The sequence below is a fragment of the Pipistrellus hanaki genome (genome assembly GCF_964339955.1).
Source record: "Pipistrellus hanaki genome assembly, chromosome: 8".
Taxonomy (NCBI): Eukaryota; Metazoa; Chordata; class Mammalia; order Chiroptera; family Vespertilionidae; genus Pipistrellus; species Pipistrellus hanaki.
The window spans coordinates 10735895-10760355 of NC_140510.1; the positions used below are offsets into that span (position 1 = coordinate 10735895).

A 24461-nucleotide genomic window follows, 5' to 3' on the forward strand; every position below is an offset into this window, starting at 1 on the left:
CCGCGGGAACGAACGGCGCGCCCGGGCGCCGCGCACTTGGCCTCGCGGGTCCCGCGGAGCTGCCCGCGCCCAGCGGAGGGCGGCGGGCGCGGGGCAGATGCACTTCCGGTCAGCCCTGCCCAGGCGGGGGCCCCGCCGCCCTCGCCCTCGTCTGGGGTGGGGGCTGGGCCTGCGGGCGCGTCTGGGGCTCCCCTCCTCCCGGAACCGCGGGGCCCGGTCTGTCCGCCCAGCGAGGGGCGCGGGCCCTGCCGCCTCCGGCCCGGACGCCGGGGAGGCCGCCGCGGCCACCTCCCTGCAGAGTCCGGGCCGGCGGCGGGTCCCGCGCTCCAGCCGCAGGCTCCCACCCCCTTCTCCCGGGAGACCGATTCTAGTCCGGTTTCGGTTTGGGTCAGGGCCGGGCTCGCTCTCCTGTCTGTGATTTTGTTGGGGCTTCCCGGTCGGTCTCGGGGTTCCTCTTCGTTCTCTGCTCCGGAGCCAAGCTCCTGGCCCCTCGGACCGGCCGCTGCTGCGGGAGCGCCCGGGCACCCCGCCGGCTCCCCGCTCCCGTTGCCGGCGGCCTCGCTCCGCTCCTCCGAGGGAGGCCTGCGCCCCGACCGGCCGCTCCTCCTCGGACTGCGCGTCAGGGAGCAGCGCTGACTGCGGAGGCGGCCGCGCGGTCCTGCTCCCCGAGGTTCCCCAGCCCCCGGTCCCCCTTTAGCTCGTGGCCGCTGGGGGAGCGCCCTTCCCTTGCGGTAACCGCCTCGGCTTGGCTTGCAGTCTTGGCTGCACAAGCCCTGGCTCCGGGCGGCCGGTCCTGGGTCGAGCAGGAAGAAGGAGGGGGGACCTCAGGCCGTGGGGATGGACGGTGTTTGTGTTGCAGCCACTTGCCCAGCGGTTACACCCGCCGCGCGCGCGCCCACGGGGAGCCCGAGCCCAGGCTGCTGGGCGGCTCTGCGCCCTGCGCGGCCCTGGCGGCCGTGGGCCCGGAGTCAGGGGCTTCCGCGCCTGCCTTCTCCCCGGGCGGCTGGGCCGGACCTGGCCCGCGAAGGGCAGCCAACTGCATTGCCGAGACTCGGACTAGGTGAGCGCCTTACGAAACCCCCGCGGGGGAAGAAACCCTCCCTTTTTTGTGTGAGAGAAAAAGTTGCAATAGGAACCTTGCCCCCTGCTTCCTCTTTCCCCCCCAAAGCGACCACTTCTGGCGCAGACATTTCCCACCCTCCCCTCTTTCTAGAGCTGCTTGGTCAACTCGCTCCCGCAGGCACAGCTGCGGTTTCCCCGCTTGGGTTCACTGTTCACGTGGAATTTCTTTAAAACTGGCGGCGCCAACTTGTCCTCGCTGTGCGTCCTCTCGGGGCGGCATCCGCCCAAGGCCTGCAGAGCTGGCAGAGGGCGCAGCCAGGCACAGTGGGCACAGACAGGTCCCGGCCAGGCTGGACGCGTCCTCGATCCTTTGCTCCATTCCCCGCGCCTGCTGCCCTTGCGGATGGAGCTCTGGCCCTCACTGCCGGCCTCCCTACTTTGGGGTCCCTCCAGTTGCCCCATGCTTTCTGCAGGCGGACGCCTAGAGCTGGGTGGGGAACCGAGATGCAGATAATCCAGGGAATCGGATGAACCCAGTTCCGCGCCCCTCAGGCCTGGAGTTTCTTTCTGTTATCTAAAATTCCCTCACAGGGCCCTCCTCATTGGTGATGCATAGTCTTTTGTCTTTGCTTTGGGCACTGGGGTGGAAGTGAGGGGCCCTAGGTGCAGGGGGGGTATTGGGGGAGGGGGGAATTTGGAAGATATAACTTCCTTCAGGCCATTCGCCTAAAGTGGAACGGAGTTACTTTTTGGGAATAGGAAAGTTCCCTTACTTTTTGGTGGCGCCCTCTGAATGGGCAGGAACTGCGGGGTGCAGGGTGGGGAAAGGATGCGCTGAGTGTTTTGTGCACCCAGCAAACCTTGGCCCCAAACAGAGGCTGCCATCAGGAGAAAGTAACCGGAAATGCTAAGAATCAGGGAAGGTGCCATGGCATTCCCACATGAAGTGCAAGGCAGCTGCCCTGGGAAGAAGACCCGCTGCCCCCAATCTTGACCTTGGGACTGCTCGCTTACATTTCTCCAGATAACATCCTGGACCAAGCAGTTCGATACCAGCAGAGGCCTCCTGCACTTCTCCGCTTCCCCGGTGGGGAGGGACCCCCCTCTAGACCCTCTAGAGCCAGAGTGGTGGTGATCGGTACTTTAAATTAAAAGTCCTTTTTTCCTTTTCTGTCTAAGCCCCAACTTAGTTTCAGAGACTGAAGCGTGAAAGCTCTTTTATGGAGATTACGGACGCTTCATTTATTCCAGCAAATGGCAAACACTGCCCTGGAAAAACGGAGCGAGGAGCTCCTTGCCTGGATCCTCAGCGTCTGTGTTCACAAGCTCACTTGGCTGTGAGACGGAGTGGGGAAGCCCTGGGGCGGGCTCACCTGGGGAAGGGAACAGCTCCTTGGTGGGGCCTTGACAGCAAGCTCCACTGGATGGGATGTACAGACCTAGCATGGGCCCTGCTTTGAGAGCGGAGGGAAATGGGGCCAGGGAGAGAGAGAGAGAGAGAGAGAGAGAGAGAGAGAGAGAGAGAGAGAGAGAGAGAGAGAGAGATGCCCAGTGCTACTCCTGAGGTTCCCTCAGGTGTTGAGTTTATGTGTGCTTGGGAGATGCTGGTTACCCTCACTGCCACTCCTCCCTTTCACTTCCTGCTTGCAGTGAAATCCTGTGGACTTAGAGGTGATTGCAAGAGAGTACCAGGAGACCCACCAATCATCTTTCTAGACTGACCTCCTTCATGGCTCCATTCTAACCCTACACCAGCCCTTGGAACTCCTCAGTGCTTGACCCAGAGGCTGCATTCGCAGGGCCAGCTGGCCGTCCCCAGCCCCCAGGTTTATGTGGGCACATGGATGCAGCCCCAAGGGCAGGCAGTCCCCTCTGGGGAGGCTGGCTCACTTTGGAAATGGATCCAGAGCCTTTTTAACCTTGTGTACAGAACTCACTTAGTGACCTGGTGGTTGTCTCCTCCATAATCAAAGGTTCTTTGGTCAGTTCACAAAGGGCACTTGGAAGGAAGTGAAATGGCCTCCAGGAGAAAAATGACAGAGGGTTCTTATTCTTCTGAGATAGAGCAGGGAAGTTTGAAGACAGAAAAGTATTGGCTCCTGGAAGGAAAAATCCCCTGAGTTCAGCTTGAATTCCTTTGTGACACTGTGTTATTAACACCAGCACAGTCGCTGCCTCCACATTCCGGCCATCCCACGCTGGGAGCCCTTCTAGCACAAAAGGTATGGTTTGGGTTGGAGGGCAGAACCAGGAGGGGCCCCCAGCCCTTCCGCCTCTCACCTCACTCAGCTCACAGGTTGCAAGGAAAGTGGGAGGGCTGCTTTCATTTCAGAGGGGCTTGTTTTCCTTGAAAAGAGACCTACTGGAAGTGTGCGTGTGGGAGGTGCCCTCGGGTGTCAACAGCGACTAGGGCTAAAAATGATGCAGTTTCCCTTATTATATAAATAAGCTGGTGACTTGTCCATAGCTTGCAAGGGAGTAGGGCCCATGTAGTTGCCCTTTCTGCCCTGAGTAAAAATGATGGCTCTTTCACCACAAAGGTCCTCAATGGCCAAGAGGGCCAGTCTAAATGGTTTTTCAAGAGGGAGGTCACCCCACAGAGCTCGGGAGGCTCCACAGAGACAGTGAGGGAAGGGGAGACTAGCTGAATGGGGAGGGGATCCACCGTGAAGTGTATGTGAACACACAACCCTAAGACTGGAGAGGAGGAAGGAGGCTTGCTGCTTGCATGAACAGTTGCCAACTTCCATTAATTACTCAGTCATTTTAATGTGAAAGCAGATGCCCAAATGCTCTAGGGCAGCGGTCGGCAACCCTTCAGACCTCACGGACCACCAGTGGTCTCAGACCACCAGTTGGTGACCGCTGCTTAGTGCCCATTCCCATAAGCACAGGTTTATAGATGGGGAGGAGACCAAAGACAGAGTTGAGGTGTCCAGAAGTATTCAACCCCCTTCTTTTAAATCTAGAGGGGAGTTTGCCCCTGAAATGCCTGAGGTGGTGGTCAGTGAGTTGAAAATTTAAAACAAAGATAGTCCTTGGTGAACACAGGCTGGATTTAAATGCGGACAAACACGGGAGGGAAAGCTGTAGCTGTGTCCTGCCTGATCGATTATTCCGTCACTCAGCCTGGCCTGCCCCAAGTCCTGTGATGCACTGACAGTGGCAGCAGTGGCCCATGTTGGTGTGGCATAGTCTAGATTTTCAGATTAGCCAAGTGAATTCCTGAAATCTATGCCTGAATGTCTGGAATATTTTAAATATAATAAGGGCCCATCTTTTAACTTCAGTAATATCAGCGGCAACACCTGTGGGACCATGTTTTGGTTGGTTTACTTAGCTGAAGTTATGATCTGTGAAATATCAAACAACATCAGGTTTAGGCACACCTACCTTAGCTTATTATGTCAATAGTTTCAGGGGAAACGTTTTGCTTTCTTACTTCCACCACACAGAATCTGTTTAGGTGAGAAGAATAAGCCACAAATTTATAGAGTTTAGATATATTTGCTTTTCCTTGATACTTTCTCTCTTCATCCTTGTATTTGTTCTCAGGTGCTGTCAACACACGTGCCTGCCTTTTTAATGGTTTTTTCTGGAAAATGTGATTGTACAGAATAATCTCAAAAAGCTTTCAGAAGCATGGTTGTATTGAGGCATTTAGAGCTGGGTCACTCCCTGCATTCTGGGTAGATGAAGCTGGAGGGATGTCGCTGAAATGACTTCAGGTCTGTTTTTAGGTTATCTTCTTCAGGGTTATTATTAAGGAAAATATCTTCATCATGTGCACCACATTTCCAAATGTCTGCAAAAGTATGGGCGAAACTTGGGCAGAAATTTGAAACATGCTACTGGGGCCATGTTATGTTTAATTGCTTGTGGTGTGTTAACCATTGCAAGTCTAGTCCAAGTTTACATTCTTAGAATTCTAGGACTCTTTCTGTGAACCTTTTAGGCACAGTCTTTACATGCCTTTACACAGTTTGAGTAAAAAGGACACTGTGAAATAGGAGTTGGTTGAAGTAGAACAAACAGCGATGTGGTTGTGAAAGCTGCTTCCCTCATCTTGCCCTTCGTCAAAGACCAGGCTGTGGGTGGAGAGCAGGCCCCTGGCCAGTCCTCCTACAAAGTGTGCCTGGCTTCCTGGAGTATGACAGGTAAAGGACAGATGGGGCTGGAGGGAGTCATGGCCTAGAATCTCTGTAAAATCAAGTGAGTTTATCTCTACCTTTCATAGAATCCAAGGACGATGAATTGGGGGAGGAATGAGAGTTGGCCTTTAAGCTGAAAGATGACTCATTTTTATTGGTGTTCAGTTTAGGAACTCAGTCCCTGGCTTTTGATGAGTGTGTTTCCTTTAAGAGGCTATGGTATTTACCTACAGAGGCTGTACTTGAACTACTTCAGCCTAAGAGAAAGTCCCATTTTTCTTATTAATTTCTACAGTTGAGGACCTCAGGAAGGAGATAGTTCTCTGTGGGGCCAAGTATTTAAGGTGCACAAAGGTGGAAAGTCACTGACCAAACTACATCCCAGAACCACCTAGGGTTAAACAACAACAACAACAATATCAACAACAAAACCCTCTTGCATGATCGGACTCAATTTTCAGGGCCTTGAGAGAAACAAGTTATAATCCCTCGCGCAGTTTCTCTAAATACTGGAGTCTCATCTCTGACTTTTGGAGAGGCAGGGGCCAGAGTGAAAATGGAAGTTTCTGGTCCTGTTTGACCATCCAGGTAGCTGTTTATTTATTCCTCTAAGCGGGAGGAGTGAAGGGATATGGAAGGGGAGAGGATTTCTTGGAATCTTTAATGGTAGACGTATGGCTGATCTTTTTTAAAAAATAGAGTTTGCTGTTTAATAAATAAAACTGCATATGTCAGTCTGAGAAATATGACGTTTATTTGAGCGGATAAAAGATTCATAAGGAGTCAAATCATGGGTGCAGCCTCCTCCATCTCTAGGTTCTCTAGATTTCCGTTTGGAAGAAGGCCGGTCTCTTCCCTCAGGTATCCCAGGCTCCAGCCAGGCCTTTCCTTGGGGCGGTCCAAGCTCCCAGGTTGAGGGTCACTTTTTTTTTTCTTTTTTCTTTTTCTGGCCTTCAAAGTGCCTGTCCTTACTCCCCAGGGAGCGGGTAGGAAATGGAGACGAATGTCTCTAGGGGGACGGGAGTGGAGGGGTGCATGTGAGCTTTTGGTGCTCAGTTTAGATTGTTTTCTTTCCATCACGTCCTGCGTCTGAATGGTGGGAACTTTCTATCTGGAAGGGAATTATTTCTGTGCACAATTGTCAATCCTGCCAGGAAAGTTATGGCTGCCATATAAAAGGGGACTGCCTGTCTTCCTTTGTCCTAGGTTGGGAAGGCCTCCTGGTCAATAAATACATATTAATCATGTAAAAGGATTGACATGCAAATGAAGGGCACCATTGACAAGCCCTGGATGGCAGAGGCGAAACCCTTCTGCAGCTGTGGACCTGGCTGGAGGAAGCCAGGCTGCACCAGGCTCTTCGCTGGGGGTTTTCAAGAGGGTTAAACACCCTTTCCCAATAATTATGTGAAAGAGTTAATTGAACTGGAGATGACTTTAGGGTCTTTTGCTTGCATTCTTCTTTGCTTTACCAAACTTCCATCTCCAGATTTTTTTTTTTTTTAAATTTAAGTCTGGCAATAGGCAGGCCACCCTTTGGATCGTCGTGTCTCTCGGCCCAACTGTAAGTCTCTAGAGGTACTTTGTTCTTGGGATCAAAGAAAAGTTGAACCAAACAGAGAAATGCTTAAAAGCTTAGCTGAGTTTTTTTCTTTCTTTTTCTTTTTGAGGAAGCTTGCTATTGCAGGAATAATTATCAGTTGCCGTTATGAATTACTGCTTATAAGACAGAATGTTGTACACTGTTATGGTTTTCTTTACGGGCAAAGGCACTACAAAATAATCTTGGTACAAGCAGGACAGATTTTTCTATGTGTGTGACATGTGTGGATATGTATAGCTAGCTCACAATGATTTTTAGGATACATACGGTCACTGAAGAATATATTTGATGTCAGGTATATGCAGAAAATGCTTCGCTGTAAAGAGAAAACAAAACGCATTAGTATATGCACTCAGAGAATCTTTGGGATGAATATAGTTGCTTTACCCATTATAAACCTTTAGAATATAAGGTATTTTAAGTCCTCTGATAGACTAAGATATGCTATATACTAAAATGGAAGTGCACAGAATTATTTGAGCCAATGGATGGACTATTTAATCTTCTTTTGGGGTATAGGATGTTTAAGAGGTGGACAATTGGAATTTACACAATTTAGGTTCAGAGTTATGCCTGTAGGCACTTGTCAGCCAAGATGCATGCATCCAGTAACTTGGGAATTAGACCACAAGGCTGGTTTGGGTGGTATTCCTGCGCAGGCCATAGGTGTCAAAACGGGCTAGAGTTTGGCTAAGACTGTGGGTGTCTGGGGGCTCTTACAGGTCCGGCCCTGGGTTACCGGGGAAGCGTGTGCATGAGCCTGGTGACTGTCTCTCTTTTGTGGTCTGTGTCTAATCTTATCTAACTCTCTGCCGCTGAATAACATATCCAGCCTCAGCAACCAGAGGAAACAAGTGGCAATATAAATGGCCTTCCCCCCCTTGTACAAAGCACTGTCCCTGATGGCTTGTGAATGAAATGTGTCTGAGGATGACAGGGGACCCCACTCTTGCTGTATTGGGGGCTACATTAGTGCCGACCAGAATATTGACTTGCCCGAACACTATGTTTTCCTTTTAAATAAATTCATGAGGATGTTTTTGGATGAGGTCTTGGCTCTGAAAATTCATACCCAGCTTAAGATCAAGTACTAACTCTCCTCAGTTGTCACTGTGGACATACTACACTTAATACACTTTGCTAATGTTTACCTACATTCTAGATGAACCAAATATTACCTAGAATTCAAACCGAGCAAACATGTTGTCTGTTGAGTTACTGTGTGTGCGTGTGTGTGTGTGTGTGTGTGTGTGTGAAGGAGAAAGTAGCTACTGCCAGAGATAAATTATTTAACATGGTTTTTCTATATTGTGGAGAGTCAGGCTGAGCTTCATTTTTTGGATTATGATTTGTATTATGAAATGCTTATCAAATGTTTTCCAAAGATTAGTTTAATTTTAATTAAATAAACCTTTCTCAAGAGGAGGCTCCGAACTATTTCTTGTACCCAGAGGCTAACGTACTTGTTGTTTTTAATTATTTTCTGCTGTTACCCAAACTGCTTTGGGTACTCCTGCCCAATTAAATCAAAGGCGCAGGTTTCTTATACACAATATGTTTAATATTTAATTTTAATTAAATTAATTAAATTGTTTATTTAATTTTATGTGCATTATTGTGCATAGAATAATGCAAAATTCATGATAGTAGAAATTAGGGTGGGGAGGTGAATCAGAGAGTTTTCAAACAAGCTAATTACAGAGCTTAACGGAAACTTCCCCTCCGTTCTCAGGGAAACATCTTCACATAACCTGAACTTTCCCTCGGAGCGGCCCGGACTGTGGCCGCTGTTGACTTGGGTTTGCTGGGCTCTTTCATTCTCTCTGCAGCCTTGCAACTTGCAGCTGCAGCAGCTGCTCGGCAGAGGCAAGGTATGTGTGGGCATGTACATGCTGTTGTCATGGCTCATGCTCAAGTGACATTTTCTACTTTGCTGAACAAGGAGCCACCGGTACAGTGCTCCTGGGAAGGACCGTTTTCTGCCAAAGACACAGGCAAAACTCCCAACAATCTCTCCCACCCAGGAAAGGCCACTGGGGCAAGGCTCGTTCTACTGGCTTTGAGCTGCCTAGTCCAGGCCAGTTCGTAAACATGGGGAGGCAGAGGAGCGCTCACCTTCTGATGGGTAGCAGTTCCTTTCAGGGGGGTCCCCGGCCTGGCTCAGCTTCCTTACAGTGTGCCTCTTCAGGGCGCATCTTTCAGGGGCGTTTCCGCCTGCACAGTGCTAGGCTTCACAGTCTCTCACTCGGGTGTGTAGTTCCCAGCAAATCTCCTAACAGACAGAGGAAGTTGAGACCAAAATCAGGCCCCAGAATCTGGGGTTTGCTTTGCCATTTCTCCAGAGTTGTTTCTAATAATGAGTTTTGGAGTAAAAAGTCAGAGGTGCCTGAGTTGAAGGCGCCCACTGATTGTTGAGGCATTTATTATCTCTCTTTTCTTTTCTCTCTGACATAAATAACGACAGCATCACCATCACTGCCTGGCACTTGGGGCATCTGAGCCACATTTTCCAAACTTGACCTGAAGTGGCCTAGTCACTGAACTTGTTTTTATTCCAGGGGTTTGCACATCTGGAAACCGTGGACGATTTACACTCATCATCACTGTGTAACGTGTGTGTTTTGTTTTTGTTTTTGTTTGGGGGGCGATGGTTTGTTTCTTGGAGTCTTCTGTTTGTTTAGACTTGTTAACTGTACTTAGTGAAATATAACCTTTGGTTTGATTAGCTAAACCACTACGGAAAAAAGAGAGAAAAAAATAAATGAAAAGAAGGAAGACAGAGAGAAAGAAAGAGAGAAGCTGTGACCTCAGGTGAGGCTGTTTTGGTTTTCACAGCCACCTTCCGGGGAGGGGAGTGTGGAGCTGCTAAAAACAAACTCTCTTTCTCTTTGTTTTCTCCCCCGGCCCCCCAACCCCTCCCAGACTGGTTTTGTTTCAGTAGATTAAATATTATCATAAAAGTAGCTGATGATGCAGTAAATTAAAAACCAGGTTGTGGAATATTTTGCAAAAAGCCTTTTTTGCTTCTATGGCACTTACCCAGTCAGGGCAAACATTAGTTTTAAACCAAAAACATTTGTCAGGAGGAATTTACCCTTTAAGCAAGAGTTCGGGAAATACCGAGGAGTACAGTTAACCAGAATGGAAAAATAAAAATAAAAGTAAAACAGCGTTTAAAAAAAAAAAGTAAAAAAGAGACACTGACTTTGGAGAGAGATTAATGTTGGCTCACCAGCCACAGAAAAAAATAACTTCCTCACTCCCCGTCTATGCTGCACATCTGTACGCTGAAAACATTTCGGTATAAAACAAAGTGAGCCTGTGGAGCTGCAAGACGCGGATGTGAGGACAGATGCAATCGAATCTGTGGGGCACGGCTGTGTCACCACGTTTAGCATCAAATTATGAATTAAACAAGAAGAATGAATAACAAATTAGGATTCGCCTAAGCTTAGCTTTGTGCAGTGGGACAATGACAATTTATTTGAATTCTATTCCTTCGTGAGGTTACACTTTTCTCCCCACAGAAGATACACATTAATGCTGTGGAGACAATTATTGGAAGTTCATTTTCTGGGCACATCTTAGAAACCTCTTCATAGAGCCAGAACACTTCTATGCAGATTTGTATTTTAGAAAAACCCTTATGCTGTTCACCTTTTCCTTTGGACTTTCCATGTAGGAAAACATTGTTAAAAATATTTTGGAGGGCGGTGTCAGAGATATCAAAGCTGAGCTGAGTGTGTGTTTTGTCGTTGTTGGATTTTGCTGATGTTTAAGAAAACAACAGGTTAGAGAAGGTGACAATGGGCTAAGAAGGATGGGCTTCTCAGTCTGGCTGGGCTGTTTGTAAAAAATCTAAACAAAATCATACTCTCCGGACGACTGCACTTTTAAAAGTACAGTCAACTGTTCCTCCCGTCCTAACTGGAACCAGGGAAGAACGTGTTACATCCCCCGCTAATGCCTTCGCCACATGCTGAAATTGGGGCGAAGAAAGGAAAGGTTGCTGGGACTTAACAAGGGAGCAGACAAGCAGACACGTTAGATATACTGGGAGCAATTTCTGGTGTTGCTGCACGTGAGAAAACTTTTCAAGCCCTAATGTAACCCATGTGCATCATCATTCTGGGAATATTTAATAGACTAAATAAACAAATAAAATAGACATTAAAAATATCACCTGGACACATACCGAAGGGATTTTGGAAAATTAAACAAAACCTAAGCCAGTGTGAGTGGTGGCTTTTTGCTATGTAGGAGTATGTTATATCTAAATGGTGTCACCTTATTTGCTTAAGATATTTTCTTTTCCAACTACAGCTTACATTCAGTATTATTTTGTGTTGGTTTTAGGTGTAGGCAACCGTATACTTTATGATTCCTCCTGACATTTCCAGTCCCCGCCTGGCGCCGGGCATGGGTATACAATATTGTTGACTGTCTTCGTCCCTGTGCTGTGCTTCACATCCCTGCGACTGTTTTATGATGGCGGATATGTGGTTCTCAATCCCCCTTCACCTCTTACACCCAATCCCCCACCTCCCCTCTCTAATCAACTTTTTACCTTTGAAAACTTTTAGCTTTACTGAAAAGTTATGAAGATTGTTGCTTATTTTTACTGCCATTGCTGCTATAATTTGCAGCATTCCTCTTGCTGAGTCCTCGGAGGTTCCATAAGATGCACTCCGTGTAACCTTCCTAGAGAGAGGAGGGACTTCGCACCCAAAATCAGTTTAGAAAGTAAAATAACAGTGAATTGTATTTAAATAGCAGGTTGTTTTTAATAGCTCATCTGTAAATTAAAAAAAAAAAAAAAAAAAGGAGGTTTGGTCAAAGAACCAGCTTTGCTTGACTGTTTCCAATAGTGCCTCATGCCTCTCCCTCAGTGTCCTGCGGGCCTGCTTGCTGCTGTAGGCACAGTCCGAGTCACCGTGCTGGGCCTTTCTCGGTGTCACCTTTTAGATTCTGGCAAAAGCTGAGCAAAACCTGAAGGGTGGTCTTCCCCTTCCCCTCCAAGCCCAAGGAAGATTTTCACAGCTCGAGGCTTGTCTGAGGCCCCTGCGCTAGCGGTTCTGTTCTGAAGCTTTAAGTAGTAAGTAGCTAATGTACTCTATTGGGCTTTGTCGTAAAGCGCGCTACATTTCAAACGTTGGGGCCTGGGTTGAGTGTGCAAGGGGAAACCCCTCTTGGAAATCAATCAGCAAAATCACTTCTCAGAGATCTTAAAAAAATTTTTAGTCGACCTCCCCCCCCCAACCCCCCATCTGCGGCCCCTGTCACCCTCTCCCTGCCTCCACCCCAACGTGCTAATCACATTCAGGCCAAAGGCAGGACCGGGCTACCTGGCTGCAGCCTAGAGGACATTTTATTTTATTTACAGATGAGCTGCTAACCCCTGAAATATGGATTCATCTGGAAGCTGTGACACAGGAAGGCTAGCCTGTTTCGGCAGCCCCGGCCCAGAGCTGCAATAGTACTTACCTTAATTAGCTGCATCATTCAGAACAGCCCACAGGCCAGGGGCCGGAGCAGGGCCGCCCAGCCTCTGCACTGAGGACCCTTCCACACGATTGATGGCAGCCCAGGGCCTGGCCGCAGCGTGGGTTCCACTCCAGGTCTGGGGGGCCTTGACGCGCTCTTTCACCCAATGGGGATCCAAGGAAACGACCTCAGACCTGAGTTTCTAGAACAAAGACAGTCGACCCCTTGGAAGCAGTGACCAAGCGGACATGCCCTTGTTCCAACCATACTGTAACTGCTCAAAACCCTTGAAGCTTTTCTTTCAGAATTACACTTCTCAGTTAGTTTTCAGATCCCGTATTCACACAGACACATAAAAGGACTCTTGTTATTTTATATCCGAACCTCACTGTTGCTCAAAATAGCACTTCCCCAGTGTGATCACTCACCTTGTTCAGCAGACCCGGCTCGGAGGACTCTGGCTCTTTTTCCAATGCAGGCCCTTCCCTCCCTGAAGGAGGACCCTCTCCACACTGAGGTGTTCAGGAGGGAGCCGGGCTCCGAGACCTTCCCGGGCTCCTCAGGTGTGTGCAGCATAGCAAGATAGTTGGAATAAACCTACGAGTTCCCAGCATGTCTCATTGGAAGGGAACAAAGCACATTTGGATGTGAAAATTCTGGGTTGGTGAAAGTTCCAGTCTCTAAACATTACAGCCAGCCGATCTGCCATGCCCCCCTCCCTGTGCTGCCAGCAGCCTGAGCCTTGCCCCAGTGGGCGCCAGGGAACCACTGAATGTGTGTTTGAATTTTAAACACGATGGGTCAAGCTCTTCAGGTGCCAGTTCAAGGTCGGGTTTTAAGGGCACATTCCAATGTCTGGTGTGTGAGAACCCAGCAATGGTATGCCTTTTACTGAACCCTTTCTACTTGCGTCTTTAAGGCTTTCCCCTACAATATAGACGTGTAGAGGATTCATTAGCTATGAAGCATGTTCTGAGAACACATTGCTGGTGACAGAAGAGCTAACTGCACAAGCATGTTTTTGTTTGCATATATATATATAAAAGCATGTACATAGTGTGTCTATATAACGTGCATATATTTTAAAGAGCCCCTGGAAGAGGGCTGATTGGAGGGAGAGCAGAGGACCTCTTGGGAGGCCTGAGCATGTGGCATGGGCAAAGTAAGGGCTCCCAAAGCAATTTTGGGGAGAGAATTTGATATTTGCCATTTGAAAAATAACATTAGGCAGTCATCATGGGAAAAATCAGCATTCTGTAGGATTTTCTTAGACCTCAATTTCTTGTTAGCCATGTTTGACTTTGAATTACTTTTTTTGGTGGCACTCTAACATAGCCAGTGCTTGACCAGGCCCTGCTGGAGGTGGGTTCTCTTTATGAAAATGGAGATTCACTCTGGGCTGGCTTCTCTCAGGCCCGTGCTTAGGGGGGGTGGAAGGAGGTGGGGGGAGCCCAGTGACGGAGCTGGGAGGAGAGAGCAGGCCTGTGTCGGGCATGGATTGAGCAGGCTGAGGTGAGGCTGCAGGGATCAACTCGAGTGGAGCATGGGGCAACTCTCTGATGGTCCTGACCACCACCTGGGAGGCCAGGCTGCTTTTTCAGCACAGGACACTGCCCTGGGAGTGGGATGCTGCTTAGCTACCAGCTGTGTGGCCTTGAGTAGGACTCATCTCTGGATGGGAGCCCATCATTTGCAAGATGAGAGGACCGGATTAGCTCAGCAGTCCCCTACTTGAGGCCCTTGATAGCAATCTGGGGGAGGAGGGGATTGCTGAATCTGGTGGCTAAGGCTGCCCTGGCCACCCAAACTCGCCTTGTCCTTGCTATGGCTGGAGGTAGAGCAGCTCACTGCGCTCCCAAATGCTGCCTTATATTGACCAGTTCTGACTGGTAGGCTCATGTGTCTTTGATTAATCAAAATGGGAAAATAAACAGATTATTAATAAATATTTCGAGGTTAGTAACATTTATAAGATGCATGGCATATTATTGGCCCCTTAGTAAATGGTGGTCATTATTATTATTAATGTTATTATAGCTTATCTGGTTGGCAAAATCTTTCAAAATGTGGACCATGGCAGGAGCCTTCAATCTTTCACAGGGAGATAATTGGGAGATCCAGTGGGGCCGGTTTTCTTCCAGGAAATAACATGGCCTTAGGTTCTGCTGGTGGATAGGGGGGCATGGTGGGTCCTGGTGACTGCTGGGCATTGAACCTCAGTTCCCGTCTCACCTACAGCCCACCCCTCTCCCAGCTCCTTCTTCACCCCATGCTGGCCCAGCTGCCTGATGGACTGGCAGCCCAGCTCTGATCGGCAGCCCTGGGACTGCACCTGGAAGCCAGGAGCCTGGCTGCTGCCTGTCCTCTGACCGCGGGTTGTGTGCTCTGATGGGGTGGCATCAGGGAAGGACAGAGACTTAGAAGGGACAGTTTTCTTTTCAGTGAGTCTCCACCTAGTCCATGCAAAGGTGATGCACTTCTGAGTACAATTGCATGATTGCTTTTGTAGAATTCTATGCCCTGCATCATAATAAGAACTACCACCTATGGACTGCTTCCTGTGTGCCCAGCACTCTCCCAGGCTACTTACATATATATTATCTTATTGACTCCTTATGATAGCATTTTAGGATGTATCAATATTTCCATTACATAATTTCAGACACTCAGGTTAAGTAACTTACACAGCTAGAAAGTGGTAGAGCTAGAACTTAGAGTCTATGCTCTTTCCAAATATTAAAGATTTGCTTCCATATGATAAAACGCCCTACAGTATGAAGAAGTCAAATACCAGCAAGCTTCTGAAGATGCACAGAGTGAAAGGTAATCCAGAAATGCTCCCAGGAAGCAGGGAGTTTTGGGTTGGTTCTTTAAGGAGAAAGGGAACAGGCAGCAGAGAATGGATGGATGGGGTGTGCACTGAGCTGGCTGCGCTGTGCAAAGGTGAGGGGCAAGATTTGGGATGCTGGTTCTGGGGTGACGATGGAAGGCTGAGTCCCTGTGGAGTGCGAGGCTGGGAGTGATGCCACCATGGCCACTGCTGTGGGGACAATGGACAACTCTCTCTCCCCCACACCCCCATGCCTCTGGCTAGCAGAGATCTCTCTGCCCACTGGGAGCAGGGGCTGCTTCGGCATCCTGCTCTGCAGTCAGCTTCCAGGACACACTGGCAAGGATTTGCTTTACTTCCTCCTCCCTTTCTCCCTTTTCCTCCCATCCTTTCTTCCTCTCTCCCTCTTGATATTTGCTTTTTAAAACTAGCATTGAAGCAATAATAAAATTTAATATTAAAAAATAACTCATAGTAGAGTTCTACCCCTCTATCATGAAACCATCATTTTTCATTTTTCTACAAACGCTTCTAGCTACTGTCCACTTGTTCATATCATGTTGACATCGTTGTAAACATCGGCAGATACAACCTTACATCTTCTTATTTTTTTTAGATTTTCATGTCCGAACATTTTCTGCATGGCCTTTGTGCGCACAGTATCAGTGGTTGCCTATGTCCCACAGAGCCAGGGACACCGAGTGGACAGAAGCCTCCTCCTGGCTGCATGTCTAGTTGCTTCTTTTTTTGGAGGCCTCATTCTAGCTGATGTTGTCACTGAGGGTCATATGAAGTGGGCAGGGCCTGGGAACTGTGGGAGCAGAATGCCGAGGGGTCTGGGCTGCCTGGCATGTGGGACAGGGCTGGCAAGCCAACTGACAGCGTGCCTCTGGGGTAAGTGTGGCTGGTGGGAGCCAGCGGAGACCCTGAGGGTGAGATGGTCCTGTCGGAACTGTTTGTTTATTTCTGGAAACTACCATGGGGATTAAACGGGATCATGTTTGCTAGTGTCTGGCAGTCGATAGACATCAGTTCCCTTACTGCCCTCCCTTTCCTTCTCCTCTCAGATAGTCTTGGAGAGGTCGACGTTGACATCAACCCTCTCTCCTCTAGGAGGCCTTGGCTGCGGGCCTGGCTGAATGGTGGTCAATCCGTTCACTCAACAGATAAGTGTACGGAGCACCTGCTGCATTTCAGAATATGGGCAAGACCCCTGCTGCCATGGAGCTTACCGTGTCCTCTGGAGACAACCCATAAGCAGGTGAACACGAAGGTAAGAGTTTTCCGTAATGATAGCTGTTATAAAGGCAAACAGATACTGTTTACATTGGGAGGTCAGAGGTGGCAGCTGAATTATGTAAGGAAGGGTCTGCAGGGGTGTTTGGTTGGAAAGTGGGGCCAGGAGGCTTATCTCGGAATGTTTCTTTCTTAAACTGGAAGTTGATTTGGAGGTGTCTTCACGAGTGAGACTTCTAGAACTTTGTGGGGAAGAAGCTAACGTGTGCTCTCCTGCAAGTCCGTCCTCTGGTGCCAGCACATGGAAGGGATGGCTAATGAGCCAAGTTCTGTAAGACGCGAAGGAACCAGGCATGTGAAGTTCTGGGGGAAGAGGCCGGTAGCCAAGGGCCAGCCTGTGGGATCTGCGAGGGGCTGGGCAGGACATGGTGGGAGGGCCCCGGGAGGCTGAGCAGGTGGGGCTGTGGGCCAGGGTACAGGTCGTTAGGACTGAATTTCGGGTGCAGGGAGCCACTAGAGGGTTTTGAGCAGTGCTGGGGCGCTCGTATCTCACTTAGGATGCAAACACTGACATGATTAGAGTATTTAATGAAGGCGCCAGTTGGAGCTGCAGCCCCTTGTGTAGTCAGGCGCATCTGCAAGTGTGTCTCACGTGAAGGTCTTGGGGAAGCAGGCTGGGGACTGATGGAGAAAGACCACCTTGTGATGGCCAACTCCTTCCCCACACCTCAGAGGCAGACGGCACAGTGGGGATGTTTTCTGACCCTGAGGGAAAGGGAAGGGTATGGAGGAGTCTGGGAGATGCATGGGTGGAGGATGGGCCTGAGGTGTGGGGAAGGAGTGTTGGGACCTGGGGCTGGAGGTACCGGGCACTGGCCACCTTTCTCTTTTCTCCATGGTGTGCCCCCTCCCGAGTCGATGACCTACGATGACCTATGTGGTTGTGGACCAACCAGGCCTCAGGTGCACACCTTCTCTGAAAATGGACATGAGTTTGCTTGGGCCCCCAGGGACTGGCCACTGTTGCTTCTCTCCCGGTTCCTCCCCAGGCCTGCTGCCACCAAGAAGAGGGCGCTGCCCAGAAAGGGCGGGCCAGTTGGGCCCAGGCACAGTGAACACTGGGAAGTGCAGTGGAGGTTGAGATCCTTCGGGATTCCATTGTGATTCTCTTGGACCAAGTGCATGTCCACCAACCACATGGATGCAGTCACCCAGCTATTTCTGGTCATGTCATGTGTATCAGCATGCACCTGGCCTCAACCCACCAGATTGGCCCTACTCAGGGGTCTGCACATGTTTGTTGATGGCCAAATGCCCCCAATCTGTTTCATTCACATCCAAACCTGGTCTCCTGAACCCTCCCTCAGAGGACCAGGTCTGGGTACAATGCACTATCTACCAGAGATTCCATCATTAAGTTCCACGCCAATAGACTGCTGGTTTTATTTTATTTTATTTTATTTTATTTTATTTTATTTTATTTTATTTTATTTTATTTTATTTTTTAAAATATATTTTATTGATTTTACACAGAGAGGAATTGAGAGGGACAGAGAGTTAGAAACGTAGATGAGAGAGAAACACCAACCAGCTGCCTCTTGCACACACCCCACTGGGGATGTGCCTGCAACCAAGGTACATGCCCTTGACGGGAATCGAACCCGGGACCTTTCAGTCTGACGCTCTATCCACTGAGCCGAACAGGTCCCGGCTAGACTGCTGGTTTTAAATTGGCTGCTGACCCATTAGTGGGTCACAAAATCAATTCACTGGGTTGCAACCAACGTTCAAAAAAAGTGCAATAGATGAACTAGAATAGAAGAGGATAGGAGAGCTGCTGTAGTAAGGGCGAGGGTAATCCTGTGAACTTTTTCTTAAAGTATATACCTGTGTGTGTACTGGATTGCAGTGTAATTTTTTATTTTTTATTATGAGTTATGGATAAAAAGGAATGCCTAAGAAGTACTACTAAGCCTTATTTCTTAGTCCAGCACGGTGACTGTGATGGGCAGTCTGGAAGACCTCCCCCTTTCCTCTTCCTCTGGGAGTGCGGCTGGCGGGGAGCCTGGCCCGGGTAGAGCAGGTTGCTGTGGTCTGGCGAGCTGACCCAGGTGGGTGGAGGGCTGAGGGTGGGTGGAGGGCCAAAGCTGGTAGCTGAGGCCTCGTCTGGTGTGCTGGCCAAGGAGGGAGTCAGGAGGTGCTTATAAACCAGAACCAGCGGGACCCATGGGCCCGTTGTGCGGCAGAGGCCGGCTCCTCCGGTTTGGGGATTAGGTGACTGAGGCTGGGAACACGGGAAGAAGGCAGACTTGTCTTTTGAGAAGGCTAATAGTGAGATTGATCACAAACCTGTTGTCGGAGGGGTGGGGGGGTCAATGAGACTTTTTTGGGCAAGGCCATGGTGGTCCTGGGTAGAGTCCAGGTGAGAGTGTGGGCCAGAGGTGCAGACTTGGGGTTTGTTGTATGTGCAGGAACAAGAGTGGGCTCAGGGAGGGTGTAGGGGAACAGGAAACAAGACCCAGAGGAGAGCAAGGGAGAGCTGGAGGCAGAGAAGCTGCCCCGTGGCAGGCAGGGAAGAGGGCTGGCCTCCGTGGAGAGGCTGCCCGGGGGCAGGGGCACGGCCAGGGAAGAGGCACCACTGCTGTGTCCCCTGCAGCCATGAGGGAGGCCAACATCCTACTGGGGAGAAGACCTGAAACAAGTGGAGAGCTGCTGGGCTGACTTCACTCTGCTGTCTCTGTGGGTCAAGGAGCCTTAGAGACCTTCGAGCACTTTCCTCAAAGGGCCTCTGAACGCCCTGGGAGCCAGGGGTCTGTTTGTGGGTGGAGCTGCCCTGTGGAGCTGGCAGCTGAAGCCCCTTCTCGAACCTTCCTTGCCCTGGCTGCTGAGTGCTAGCCTGAGGCAGCCGGGGTCTCGGGAGAGGGTTCTGGTTCGGGCCGTCAGCAGCTGCCTCACACCGTGGGCTTCAAGTCCTGACCGAACGGGGAACAAGGTATCACTGCAGTAGTCCCTGGGGCTGCTGCTTTCTCAAAAAGTCTTCCAGGCCGCCGTGTGGTGGGGTTCATCATCCTCTCCCTACTTCTTTCATTTAGGGGAACCCGTTGTGGACCATCAAGAACCAGCAAAGCAAGGGTATGAAGATGTTGGTTGTTAATGATTAGTTTCAGAGAGGCCCCCATGGCCTGCGTTAGCCAGGTAACTGCTGACTCCTCCGTTTCCTTTCCAGAAGTACCTTCTTCTCCTCCACCTGCCAACCCCGTCATCAGCTGTCTTCTCAAAAGTGTGCATAGGGGCTGGTAAAAAAAATTGGAGAATGAGAGGAACAGAGAGGCAGAAACTCATCCATCTAGTGGGTAATTGTTGGGCACCAATGGGGTGCAGGCCCTCAGTTAGATGCAGGGGTTACCATGGAGACCAGGGTGCAGGACTGGCCCTGAGCCCTCCCCCAACCCGCCTTGCTGATGAACAGCAGAACCCCCTGCAGATTTTCCAGTCCAGATTGCACAGGTCCCACGCTAGACCCACCGACCTTAAGGCTTCCAGGAGGCAGCCATGGTGTGTGTCTCTTTATAACGCTCCATGGGGGATGCTGCTGTACTCGGTAAGGTGAGGACCGCTGAGCAGGAAGACAAGGAGCAGCCCTTGAGGCAGAGCAGCGAGTGCTGCAAGGCAGAGGGCTGAGGAAACCCAGAGCAGGGGACCACAGGCCTGGAGTTTGTGGGCATGGTGCAGTCAAGGAAGACTTCCTGAAAGAGGTGCTGTCCAGGCTGAGCAGTGTGTGCAAAAGGCACAGCTTCAAATGGAATGCCGTGTGCTGCCTCAGAGTCTGCACATGAAGCTCACCGTGCAGGTTGGAGGTGCACCTCATTGGCACATCCACCCGTGATCCTGAGAAAGTCCTACTGCGGGCCCCTCTCTTCACAAACACTCGGCCAGCTTCCACCGTGGGGCTGATGGGTTAGCGGGGACACCAGTTTCGGTTAATAACGGACTAATGCAAATGAGGGAGGCAACCCCATGAAAGCATGTGGGCTTTTCTCATATTTTACGAGGATCAGGCAAGAGCAAAAGGGTTAATTTATCAATCCTCATGATGGGGAGGCCTGTATCTGCACGGTTGTTTGCTATCTCGGAGTAGGTATTATTTTCTCCATCTTACCCAACAACTCAGAGAGATGGAGTGACTTGCCCAAGGTCACACAGCAAGTGAATGGCAGAGCTAAATCTCGGGTCTAAGCCTCCCCAGGCACACAGTGGCTAAGACTGTGGGAACCTGATTCCCTGATCCATTTATTTGAGGGATTGTGGACCAACCCCTTAGGCTCCTGGTGTCTCAGTGGGCTCATATTTAAAGAGACCAGGCTGGCAGAGCCTTCCTGGACGGATGGGCAGTGCCTGGTGGGTGGCAGTAGGGAGAGTGGTGGGCATGCTCACCCCCAAGCTCGGCTCCAGCACCACACACAGAGGCAGCAGGAATCAGGGGCTCGGATTTGATGGTACCAAGACTGACCACCCAGCACCAAAATTCTGGAATGGATTTTGAGCCTCAGTTTCTGAAAACACAGCAAATGTCCCTGGAATAACTTGCTTGGAGGCAGGGGAATTGGACCTTGGCCCTTTGACCTTCCTGAGCACCAGTTTGCTCAGTTTGGCTGAATCAGGTGCAGGGCCAGCAGCCTCCTTGTATCATCTGGGATGGCGCTAGACAGCCCCCCCCCCCGCCCCCCTCCCCGAGGATGGCTCTGGGGAGAACTCTGGGTGGAAAAGCAAGCTGGCCTTGTGGAGAGGATGTTGGCCTACCTGCCCCAGCGGCAGACAGGACAGTGAGATAAAACTCCGGAAGTGGCAAATTTTCCGCAAGTACCAGGCTGTAAAGCCCCTTTGACAGCATTTCTAAAGGGCCTGTGTGCAGGGGCAGGCACCGTGGCAGGGTGCGGTGGGAGGGGGGAAGGAGGGAGTGGCGACCAGAGGCTGCCAGGCCATGGCTGAGGGCAGGCTGGTGGAGGCCTGCCAGGCAGGACTGCAGTCCAGGTAGGGGGCCGGGGAGTTTCTATGAAAATGAACTTGACAGAGGCCAGTGGTGTGTGTGTGTGTGTGTGTGTGTGTGTGTGTGTGTGTGCATGTGTACAACACGATGGCGCCTGGTTCTTGGAAGGGCCCATCCTGGAGCCTGTGAGGCTGTGGGGGATGAAGGCAGGAGACAAAGGCTGGGAGGAACAATGCCAGCGCAGGCAGGCAGGTCCCAGCCCAGGATCGGGGCCCGCTGCCTCGCAGACCCCGCGGCTCTGGGCCTGTAGAGCTGGGCTGGGTCCACGGCAGGCGGGATGGCCTCCCGGATTGGAGGTCCCCTGAGAGCTTCCTCTTAGCCGTGGGAGAAGCAGATGACGGCATCCTGGGGGAAGGTCGGGTGGACATCCAGAAAACGTCATTTGAAGTCACCGTGAAAAGCAAAAGCATTTCTAAATTTGGTCCAAACCATCCCAGCTATGTGGCCACCGTGATTATTTTCCAGCCCAATCAAAATAGTGACAGGTTTCTGCTGGATCGTCCTGAGGACCTGCGGTGCCTGCTGACACCCAGGCAGTGCGCAGTGAAAACATATTGATGGCAAAGAGGTTGGAGTCACGGAGCACCCAGGGCGGGTGAAGCGCATTCCAGGGGGGGGGGGCACCAGGCAGCAGGTGGACGAGGACCTCATCAGCGAGGCTGCGGGTCCCAGGCTCCCGCGCAAACAGGCAGAAGCACACGCTTTGCAGACATGCAGGAGGATGAGGAACGGGCCTTGGTGTGTGATGTGAGGGGGAGATGGCCTGTCTGGACGCGGGGCCGGCCATGCCTCAGGCCTTTGGGTTCCTGGGAGCACTTCTCAGTCTCCAGGAACAAGGTGCTCTTTGAGGCCCATCCAGCCTGGCACTGTGCGGCTGTGTATTCATCCGAGTGGCTCTAGCTCCGTAGAGAAGCCCGGACACGGGGCAGAGCTGTGTGTTGGGGTCCAGGCCCACATTGGCTTATGGTCTGTTTGGGGATCGAGGGGGTGGAGGCAGAGTGAAAGGGGGAAGGGCTTTTTGCCCCTCTGGCCTTTGTCCCCAGCAGCAAGGGCAGCTGCTTGAACATGTCAGTTCTGGGTGGACAGACCTGCGTTTTAATATCATTTTGTCCAATGCCTAGTGCCTGACGGAGAATTGAACTCTCAGTGCATGGGACGATGCCCAGCAGCTGACCACACCGGCCAGGGCTCCGCTCCCCCTGGGGTGAGGACTGCGGGCCTCGGCAGCACCGGCATCACGGCGGTGCTGCGTTGTTTGCAGCCCTGCTCTGTGAGGGCCGTTTGGGGTTCCGCTCTGGCAGACACATCGCGTCAAGGCTGGGCCCAGGCTTTCCTTCTGGAGAAGCTGGGACGGAAGCCAAGGTGTTCTGGGCACCTTCCTCCTTTCAGCTGTCCCTCTGCTCCTTGTTCCCTTTGATGCCACAAACAGAACGTACGCTGTGAAACCCCCATCCCACAGCCCATCCTCTCAAGGTCAGTCATTCTCCGGGCCTCCCAAGGTGACATCAGCGAGTGCTCCGTGGCACTCCTCTCCCAGGCAAGGTGCCTGTTCTCTAGAGCTTTCCTGGGGCCTGCACTGCTCCCCTTCCCCCCACCCCAGCACTCAGCTCTCCGCCCCCAGCCGAGCCCGCTTCCGCTTCCACCCAGGGTGTTTGGAATAGTCCATCTTAACGGGGCATTTGGGTAGAATAGTCTTACCTGCATCTAATAGAAGGGAGTGATCCGAAGGTAGAATTATCTGGCAAGCTCAGGGGGTGTAAAGAAGGCTACCTTTTGTAAAGACCCCGCCACCCTTTACCCTGTGCACGTGTGTAAGTGAAGGGCCTTGGCCGCGAGGCAGAGCGGGAGCTCTGCTGCTTTGTTGGCGGAGAGGGTTTTTGACTTCAGAATATGTCGGTTGAGGCTGTGGGTTAGGGAAGGAGGGAGAAAGAGGCTTCTTGTAACCAGAGCTGGGCATTCTTTGAGAGGCTGGAGATGAATTCTTTGACTAAAACAAGCCATTCTCAAAGCCAGGGAAGGAGCTCTTTGTCTCTGCGGAAGCCAGAGAATATGTAGGATGGATGCCAGGAAGAAATGAAAATTTCCCAGGGGAGGACACAGACCAGCTGAAGGAAATCAGCATTTGTCCCGAAACCATGACAGAGGCACACGGGCCAGCAGCCTCTCCGACCAGGTCCTTGGGCGCTCGCTGCCCACCCCACGCCCCAGGCCTATGCTGCATACATTATCCAGGTGGCTAAAAACAGACGCGGGTGTCTTCCACATTGTTACAGGGGTTGTATGCAGATCTAGACAGCGACGCAGAAGGCAGAGCGGTGGCCTCGGTGACCGTCATGTGGAAGCGAGGCTTCGGGGGTTTGGGCAGGGATGGCTGAAGTCAAACGCTGTATTCCTGAGCCAGCTTCCTGTCTGCTTTGTGCTCTGAAGGCCAGAGATGGCTGCGTCTGAATTCAGCACCCCTGTCCAGTGGAGGTGGTGGCAGAGCTTGCCGAAAAGCTTGGGGGCAAGAATCTGTGGCTCAGAGCAGCCTCAGCAGTGCCAATAGCAGGTTGGGCATCAAGACCCCAGCTCAGGGACCCCCGGAGCTGCAGGGATGGTTCCGAGAAGTAGAGGACTCCAGGGTGACCAGGAGCTTATACTGGTATAGCATTGAGGCCCGCAGGCCAGGAAACCAAGGCCAGGAGCTGTGGAATTACTGCATTTTGAATATTAGCAGTCTTATTAAATGTCTCTGATTCCTTACAATAGCTTTGGCATCCCCAAACACCATCGAGTTGATTAAGTAACTCACAGTTTGGGCCAGGGTAGAAATTATAATCCAGGCTATAATGGAAAGACCACTTAGGAAAAAGAAAACCTCATAAACAAAATGAAACACCAGGGAAAATGTTTGCAACTCTTCGTACCAGGAAAGAGCGTATTACTTTCATATATAAAGAGCCATCATAAATTAATAAGAAAAGAACCAACAATGCAACAGAGAATATGACAAAGGATATGCCTCATTCACAGGATAGGAAATATAAGTGGCTTTTGCATATTTGCAGA

At 50.8% G+C, this 24461-nt stretch overlaps 1 protein-coding gene across 4 annotated transcripts in view; it reads left to right on the forward strand.

The window, feature by feature from the left end:
* Positions 1 to 302: 302 nt before the first annotated feature.
* Positions 303 to 24461, forward strand: part of LOC311626611 (uncharacterized protein) — a 249313-nt gene continuing 225154 nt past the window's right edge. For all 4 annotated transcript variants that reach the window (XR_014795733.1, XM_084892237.1, XM_084892238.1 and 1 more), the window contains exons 1-2: positions 303 to 1060; positions 16198 to 16403. The gene's annotated coding sequence lies outside the window, so the exon portion shown is untranslated. The remainder of the gene's footprint in view (positions 1061 to 16197; positions 16404 to 24461) is intronic.